At 36.4% G+C, this 7,693-nt stretch overlaps 1 protein-coding gene across 6 annotated transcripts in view; it reads left to right on the forward strand.

Moving 5' to 3' along the window:
- CHD2 (chromodomain helicase DNA binding protein 2) overlaps positions 1–7,693 on the forward strand; it is an 84,798-nt gene that overhangs the window by 14,899 nt on the left and 62,206 nt on the right. For 5 of the 6 annotated variants that reach the window (XM_017742603.1, XM_017742607.1, XM_017742604.1 and 2 more), the window contains exons 2-4: positions 2,282–2,354; positions 3,070–3,155; positions 7,474–7,534. The gene's annotated coding sequence lies outside the window, so the exon portion shown is untranslated. The remainder of the gene's footprint in view (positions 1–2,281; positions 2,355–3,069; positions 3,156–7,473; positions 7,535–7,693) is intronic. The other variant, XM_017742608.1, reaches the window with a different exon arrangement.

Consider the following 7,693-nt stretch of genomic DNA (forward strand, 5'->3'; position numbering starts at 1 on the left):
CTTCTGTGCAGCACCGAGCACAGGGGGGGCTGCAGACCAGTTCCCCCCAGCGCAGCGTGCAAGGGGGGTATCTGCAAACCAGCTTGGAACTCCAATGCAGCAGTGGAGGGAGGGGGGAGAGGTGAAGGCTGTACGACATCATCACTGAAATGTTTAGCCCTGTGTCTGTGTAAAGAGCTTTTCTTGCCCGTCGCTGCTCGGATGAGGATATGTTTTCGTAGTTTCTAAGAACAAAGACGCCATGTCCTTTTCTCTTAAAAATAAAACTTGGAGTGGTTTTTTTGTGGGGTGTTGGCTTTTAACTCTTTGTAAACCAGTATGAGAGACACAGGCTGCGGATGAGATAGATTGGTACTTTATGAAACAATAGAGAGAAACTGACTTCACTGGAGTAACAGCAATTCAGGTGCAGAACTTTAAAATGAAACTGAGGAATTACGTGCAAATTTGATTTTGCAATTAAAACGGCAGTGTAGAAACTTAAAAGCTTGAGAAAAACAAAGCTCGGTCATGCCAAGTCTGCAGTTTAAAGTTGGCAAAATACTACTAGTTGTGATTTAGACGACGCTACAAAAAGAAAAGAGAGTTACTTAAATACGAATTACACGATAAGGAAACGGATGAGTTTGTGTCTGACGTGGAAAGCTTTTAAAAAACATTTACTAGGTGTCAGGTTTGTTTTTAGTATTTAGTTTATAGGGTTTTCGGAGACCTCGCAGTTACTTCTCTTTACGAAACATTTTAATAGTTGTTTCGGTGTTCTGATAATTTAGAAGTTGTATAACACCTATTGCAAGACTTTCTAAAAATGCAAGTTTAAATGTAGTGTCTGACGTTTGTTTTGGGTTGGCTCGCATTCAGCAATTACCAATTTACGGGTAAAATTATAATTCTAACTGTATGAAAAGTCTCTGTAGCAGAGCAAGAGGTAAATACTAAGAACTTCAGTTTTAATTGGAGGTTGTGTATAGCCATATCTGCTGGATTTTAAAGGTGCAAGCTTGTGCAAGGTTATAAAACCCTGTGCAGGTTTTAAATACTGCAGTTGGAGGTAAATCTACGTTTTTCGGTACTTCCTCTGAAAATTGGAATCTGTCATTGCAACAATTGAAGTTAGCCCTTTTTTTGGAAATAGAAATACAAGTTTCAGCAACCATTGGACTTCTGTCACCTTTATGCAAAGGTTTTGGTGTCTTTATTTTAGATTTGGATTATGGTGGTTTTATAACCCCAGCAACAGTTCTGCAGTGTAGAACAGGTTCTGGCATACACACTTTGCCCTAAAGAAAGTTCTAGCTTTAGGTGGGTGTCTGCTGGATTTCTCTTCTCTTAAGTATATTAGAGGATAATTTTTTGGGTAGTTTTGACTGGTTTCTTTCAACAGCTGAAAATAAAATAGCAGGTAATTGTCCAGATAATAAATCGCTTGTAATTCATAATGTGTTTTATTCAATAGTTTTGTAGTGGTTTTTTGTATTTAAGGTATAGGGGTTTGAATTTATATATCTTTTAATCCAGCATTAAAATGTTTTTAAAAATTGTGTATTTACAGAATGATTCCACACTTCTAGCATATGAAGTAGTGGTGGTGATACTTACAACTCCTGTAAAATAAAATGTTATGGCTTTTCACAAAAGGCAAGAAAAGTTGGCTAGAGGTAGTGCAAATATGGTGTTCCTTGTGTTAAAAGAGCGTAGCTTGAGATCTGATTAAAGGTTAAAGAAGCTGAAGGCTTTAATGCTGTATTCTGAAGGGCAAAAAAAGATGTTTTTTTGGGAGATGAAGTAACTTAGGACTTAAAATTCAGAGAAGCTGATGACAGAAGCCATTTTAAAATAACCTTGCTATCAGTAGAGGTTTTATTTAATTTTGCATAGCCTACTTCTAAAGACTTTAATGTGAAAAAAAAGTAAAAGGGCTGAGGGGTATTGTGTGATAAATTACTCAGTAAAAAAAAAAAATCTTAAATTGGCATTTTAGCTTTAAGTCTTTCAAAATTAAAGTAATGGGAGACAGAAGACCAGACTACAGTTAGTCATGAAAAACACAGATCATGCATGTTGTATGTCAGTCACTCATCTCCAGTGGGTTTTTCTTCAGCCAGGAATGTACAACCACCCATACTTTTATTTTTAGAGTTCAGTTTGAAAGATACAGTTACTGCTAACACAAGTTTTTCCTGACTTAATAATTACCTAGCGATCGATAAATTTCAGGCATATGACTTACTCTGCTTTTCTGAAGCAAAATACTGAAAATTTCCATACTTTGTTTTTTCAGGTAGAATTTTGTGAACAAAACCGTATTTCCTGACTGGCTTCCAGAGGATTCGTTCATGCCTTATTTTTCTTAGGTAAGAATGGTTATACCTTGTGTTAATGTGCTCCTTTCCTTGTTATTTTTTTTAAACTGGAATTTGCCTTTTTGCTACTGTGCAGGTGGGAAGGAAAAGAAGTACCATTTTTATATGGAGGGGACACATTTTATAAATTGTCTGGACTTCTAAAAAGCTTTCCTTTGCAGTTAGAGGTAGACTGTCTCCAAATAACGTCGTGTTTATGTGCTGCTTGGGCATAAATTTCAGTTTACTGAGGCTATTTAATAAGTGGATTGTTTATTTTTTATAATATACGGGTACGGATATATACACATTGTATTTGCTGGGAAAGGACAGTATTTGCATATAAACTGAAGTTTTATATGTCCTGTTTCACCTGTGAAAACCTGCATTAAACTTTGAAAATGGTTTAGGTTTGGTACTTAATGAGTTTGTAGCATTAATGTTTGGCGGTATTGTAGAATATGTATATGAAAGTAGTAACCCGAGACTTCAGGGATTTGTAGAAGAGGAAATTTTTGGGGCCTGTTTCTTGGTTTTGGGCACCCGGAGGCTAGTGCTTAACAACGATAGAATATTGGTTTTGTACTGTCAGTCAAACTTTAATTTATTCAAAGACGTCTCCTTAGGTGTTTTCAAAAAGTTTGTTAGTCAACAATGTTAGGACTTTGCTCTCTGTACCTTGTTTTCAGACAAACCTGGTTTTGTTGTTTTTTTTTTTCCTTTAAAGGCTCTTACTGGATATTGTTCTTCCAAAGATTCAGATGACTGGTTGGGCAGAAGACCTTGAGCAAAATTCTGTACTGTGCGTGCCAGGTATGTAACACTGTGTTGTGGGTTTTTGTTTGTTTTGTGTTTTTTTTTTTTTTTAATTATGCTGGAAATATTTTTTTTCAAAATAAACATTAAACATTTAAGCTTCAGTGTTTTACCTTGTTGAATTTATTTTCTTTCGAGCTCAGTGCATATGGAAACTTTTAGTGTATGCATACTACAGCAATGGTATTGTCTCCTGCATCTTCGAAGACTTTTATGGTCACTCATAAGTACAACTTTTTAACAGTCTGCAATGACCATGTTGACACGTGGTAAAGCCAAAGGATTGTCATCTCCTAAGGACATTGTCTAATCCAACTTCAGAAATGCTTTTCCTTAGTTCAAGGTGTTGGTTGATTAGCAGGGGACGCTCAAAAGCTTTTCCTTTTCAAGTAATTGATTATACAATAAACTTAAAAATTCTGGTTTTGGTGTAAATTGTATTCTAAAAGACTAAAGTGGGACCCAGTTGTTATGAGGTATCTTGCTCTCCTCCTTGCAGTGTAAACAAAGCAGCTTTTTAATGTTTATTATTTGTTTTTACACTTAAGATTCTGTATTTAGGATCAGAGTAACATGTTGCCTTTGAGTCAGGCTTCCACCGCTCTGTAATTAAAAGTTGGGGATCCTGTTTGCCTGTCTTAACTGCTTCCTTTTTGCAGCTTCCCATGCTCATGTACTTCGGTGCATACCCAGGATGTCAAAGTGTGAGGCGTCCTCATGAAGACACATGTATCAGGATTCTCAAAAATACTCTTTGCTGATTTGCTTTTTAAAATTACATAATTTGTCATGATAACTAAAGGATAGAATTGTGAACCCCTACCTGAGTGCAGCTGTTCTTTTTGGCTTGGATGAAGCCTTCAGTCTGTTAATATAAAAGAAATTGTATACAATTTTCCATAAGATTTAGAAAAATGTCTCCTTGGGCTTAATAACTGCTTATCTGCAGTGAGTCACTGCTGATGTGCAAGGTAGAGTTCAAATTATATTTATAGAGATTGGACATGTGCCACCATCATGGATGTCCTGCAGCAAACACAGCTAACAAGCAAGGTGATATGTCAGTGTGTTCCTGCAACTTCATCGTATAACTGGCTGATGGGAAGTGTGAGAACTAGAAGTTTGCGTTAGAAATGATCTCATACCTTAAGAATGACAGGGCATATCTAAAATCCCACGTGAATTTTCAGTTTAGAGGGTCAAAAATCACAGATACTGCACAGTCTATTACGATAAAGGCAAGACCAGCCTGAGTCACACAATTCTGGTAATAGTGATGAGATTGAACCCATCAGACTCGCCTTACATTCCTAATACTAAATTCTGAAATGTTTGAATCTGCAGTTTCTAACTGACCTGCTCTTAAAAAAAGTAGAAAAATAAAAATTAAAAAATACAGTGCTCAAGAGCAGATGATGGCTGACCTGAGAATTTTATGATAACTATGAAATTGAGCACTTTGATCTTAACGGTCTTGCATCTTTCCGGTATTGTTCTGATGCTGATTGTGCTGAATAGACATTACAATAAAAGCAGCTTTAACTTTAACTGTCCATTTTGTGAACTCTTTGGAGCTGCCTTTTCTTGCAAGAGCAACTTGTTTTCATCTAACAAATGGTGGATTCACCTTTAGGTTAAGTAGACCTCAGTGGGTTAGAAGTGCACTCCTGGGACTTGAGGGAAGTTCCAAGTTCATGGCTACGCTACAGCGTGCTCATGAGGATTGAGGGTGGTCCGGAGAATGTCTCAGGTTGGATTCTAACCTTTTCAGTAGAGGAAGCTGTTCCTCTGTGGGGATACAAACCTATATTAAGTATCCTCATAGAATTGATTTTTGTAGCATTGACAGCGTACATGGAAGAACATTGGTGTGGTGATACACATCATCTTTGCCAAAATACTTGGTTAATTGAATAATAAATACAAGAGAAAATGTGATATCAGGTGATAGCTTTTGGGTGGCTGACCTCTCCTCTTACTGTAGAAGGAGGTGCACTGTGTGAGAGCTAATGCCAATCTTTGGGGGAAGGAGCCATGGACCTATGAGGCCAAGCATGTTTTGTGTGGTGTAGGCTGTACTGTACCTCAAGTGTCTGTAATTTTAAAACAAAAAGAAGCCACAGCTATTAGCATGCCTTGAAAAAGTAAATTTATGTTTATTTTTAAATAGGGGATGGATTTTTTTTTTTTTAATCACCCAGGCTACAACACTTATGGCAAGTAGTTTGATTAAAAGATTTTGACATCAGATACAGGAAATAGAGCTGTTAACGTGAAAGGTTAATTTTTTTCAGCCAAGACTTGTATTTCCAAGCTCTGGTTTCTGGCTTGTGGCATTAACTTGCAGCTTTGGTGATTTATTCTGTAGTTTAAGAGTGAATGTGTTTTGGATGTTAAAATTAAGAACTCGAAATACCGTGCTATATTCTATAATAATGGGAAAATAACTCGTGTGAATGAAATGTAATACATTATCAACATCCTGGTGCTTTTTTTACAAAAGTCATTGTTTGGTTCATCCACTCACTCCAAGAAGAGAAGTGTCACTACTGCTACGTGATACCACTGTGCCAAATGTAAGATTCTTTTGCACAAGTGTGCTGAGGTCAGAGAACACAACTCCGGTGGAGTCTTTGTAACACTGTCATTAGGGGAAGATGCTTTGTGGTGACAGCCGTATTAAATACCCTCATTAAAGTTTGTGTTAAACTACCGTAGCTGTGTGCTTGCTCTAGAACTAAAGAAAACAAAAACTAACTTGAAAGCAATGATGTGCAGCTGTGCCGTGAATTACTGAAAACGCCTGAGGGCTGTAAATTGAGAATCTTCCAATCATTAACTTAACCTGTCTTCATATATTAGGTTGTAGTTTCTAAGTGGCCTTTTTTGAGTGAAATGATTCAAAGGGCCTAAGTAACTCTGATTCATTCCCTGATTCAGTTTTCATGCCTTGGATGACTGATGCATGCCTTGTGGATGATCAGAGTCCAGCAGCCATGTTGTGTTTCTTCTGAAATGGTGGATGGGCAGTTCACAGAAGTTCTGTGCTTTTATTTAATAGAAGCTCCTTGTGCACATCAAATACATTTTAAAATGTCATTTATATATTCTTAAACCTCTAAATTTCACATTCATTAGGTTTTTCATGCCTTGGATGACTGATGCATGCCTCGTGGATGATCAGAGTCCAGCAGCCATGTTGTGTTTCTTCTGAAATGGTGGATGGGCAGTTCACAGAAGTTCTGTGCTTTATTTAATAGCAGCTGCTTGTGCACATTCAAATACATTTTAAAATGTCATTTATATATTCTTAAACCTCTAAATTTCACATTCATTAGGATGTTCTACATGCTTCTGCTGGTCTACTGCTATATTTTTTTGTCATTTCCCTTTTTAAAGGCTTTTTCCATAATAATAGTTTCAAATAAATTACATCAACAAAGAAATTACAAACCTGTTCATCCCATATTTCTTTCTACACATCTGAGTAGCTATCAGATGGAAGAGGTTTAGAGGATTGCACAATATGCTGTTACTGGATAGGTTCATTAATTTTTATGTATTTGAGGCTATATTTCAATATAAGTAGATTCTGAGAGATCACAAAAGAAGTGGTTTTGCTTGTACATGTCAGGAGCATAAACTTGAATGGCTCATTTCATTTAGTTGAAATTTACAGTAAAAAGGGAATTCATTAGTTGTTTTAGAATTTTGGGTCTTACTTAATCTTGCTACCTTTGCTTGAGGTAACTGTGATTAAAAAGTTACTGATACAGATTGCCAATAGGCATTTTCAAAGTCAGATTTTCACATTTGGACCTTGCCCATGCATGAGTAACTTTGAGATAAAGTAGATAATTTGCTCCAAATAAATGTTTTATGTAACTGCCCTGCATCCAGCTGATACTTCCTGTCAATAAAAAGAGCATTTTATTTCCTATTGTGAAGGGCAAGTCAGTTTGCTTAAGCGTACTTCCACTTGATGCCTGATTGATCTTCTTCAAAAATTCCGAAGAACTTTTATTTTAATGTTGTTTCTCAATGCATTTGTGTACAGGACTGGATCTGAATTTCTTGGGTGGTTTGCAGGTTCTTTAATAACAGGTTCCATAGGGGTACTTAAATTTTTTTTTTATAAAAATAACTTTTGTAGCACATGCTGTGATCTGGGAATGCTTGGGATTTTTTTGAGTTTTCGTATGAGGGGTTTTGTAATAAAAGCTAGTGCTTGGTCTTCTAGACCTTAAGGTCTAGATCTCTTTTATTTTTAAATTTATTTTAATTCAAGTGTTTTAATATCCCATTTTTCCTACAGATGTGTTGAGGAATTGATTTACTCACTGTAAGCAAAATAGCTGCTTTTGGTTGAAGCACTGGTAAGTTGTTATTCCTAATAACGTTTACTTTTTAGCTTTAAAAAACCCCCAGCAGCCACACATGGCTATAATGTTTAAGTGGCTGAAGGTTTTGGCTGAATACATTCAGAAGTTAATTAGTGTGTGGCCATGTGTGCATGTGTGTTTTAAAAAAGCTTG

The sequence above is a fragment of the Corvus brachyrhynchos genome, unplaced genomic scaffold (genome assembly GCF_000691975.1).
Source record: "Corvus brachyrhynchos isolate BGI_N302 unplaced genomic scaffold, ASM69197v1 scaffold97, whole genome shotgun sequence".
Taxonomy (NCBI): domain Eukaryota; kingdom Metazoa; phylum Chordata; class Aves; order Passeriformes; family Corvidae; genus Corvus; species Corvus brachyrhynchos.